The sequence below is a fragment of the Corvus brachyrhynchos genome, unplaced genomic scaffold (genome assembly GCF_000691975.1).
Source record: "Corvus brachyrhynchos isolate BGI_N302 unplaced genomic scaffold, ASM69197v1 scaffold202, whole genome shotgun sequence".
In the NCBI taxonomy this organism is placed as follows: domain Eukaryota; kingdom Metazoa; phylum Chordata; class Aves; order Passeriformes; family Corvidae; genus Corvus; species Corvus brachyrhynchos.
Genome location: NW_008238132.1, coordinates 7192234 through 7193376, shown reverse-complemented (window position 1 = coordinate 7193376; position 1143 = coordinate 7192234). Strand labels below are relative to the sequence as shown.

General features: G+C 52.3%; 2 long non-coding RNA genes across 2 annotated transcripts in view; one reads left to right on the top strand and one right to left on the bottom strand.

Moving 5' to 3' along the window:
* Positions 1-513, bottom strand: part of LOC108446604 — a 95895-nt gene extending 95382 nt beyond the window's left edge. The window contains exon 1 of the long non-coding RNA XR_001861835.1: positions 106-513. This is a non-coding gene — a long non-coding RNA (uncharacterized LOC108446604). The remainder of the gene's footprint in view (positions 1-105) is intronic.
* Positions 1-1143, top strand: part of LOC108446605 — a 49858-nt gene that overhangs the window by 22419 nt on the left and 26296 nt on the right. The gene's annotated exons all lie outside the window — the stretch shown is intronic.

Here is a 1143-nt window from a genome sequence, read left to right as displayed (position 1 = left end):
TCTCCCCGTGTTTTCGTAAACGGGATTAATGCCCCTTCTCTCTTTCTCTTCCCTTTCTCTTGTCCCCCCGCACCCTCCCACCCCCCAAAAAATATAGAGGATAACCTTCGGGGTTTTTTTTCTCCGTTTGTTTCCTCTCCATGTTAGCAGATTAACTTCTCCGTTTAAGCGCTTTCTCCACCTCCCACTCAATCGCTTGATTTCCCGTGTCGCGATACGGAGCCGCCTTTTGCAGGAACCCGGGTGACGGTCGTGCTGCCACATGCTGTCACATTTATCATCTCTGTCCCTTTGGGTATTAACGAATGACCAAAGTGCTCTTCATCCCCTATTGCACAGAGCTATTTTTTCCCCCTCGTAGCGTTAAAACGCGAGTTTCCTTCCTGGACTAGAGGGGGGGAAACATAATCCGAGACCATTTGAATCATGCCAGCTATTTGTAGGTGTCTTTCCTCTCCTCCCACACACCCCAAAACCGAGTAAATACCCTCCCCATAGATAGCCCAGCCTAATACTGTGATCTGAGCTGGCCATTCACCTCCTCTTCTCCGCCTACAAAATTCTCTGTCTCTGTCACCCGGGTCGCTATTTGTCATTGGCTTAGCTATTTTTTGGTGGTTGTTTCTATGTCATTTCTCGGTGGCCAGCAGCACTCGGTCTCTCGTAGCTGTATGAATGCGATCGTGCTTATTGTGATAGGCGCTGCGATCTCTCTCGCAGCCTGAGCGCTGGGCGATTCCCCCGCCGCACACACACACACATGCACACATAATATGTGACACGGTGCCTTTTTCTCCACGACGCCGTTTAACCCCCTCGGGGCCGGCTCTGGCGTGGGCGCTCGCGTTTCGGAGTTGCGCACACAAGCTCACAAGGCATCTTTTTTGTGGCGGGAGCGCCGGCGGGGACAGCACCGTGCGGCGGGGCAGGGAGGGAGCTCAGGCGCTGCCAGGCCAGCTCCTCCCCAGCCACAATTTCTAAGCGTTACTTTTTATTCCTCTTCTTACTTCCCTCTTCACTTTCGGCAGCCCGACCTTTTTTTATTATTATTCATTATTATTTTTAATTTTTTTTTCCGGAGGCAGGAAAGCGTATGGATATTTTCCCCGATGCCGTGTGAGCGGCGGGCGCCCGGGGCTGCCG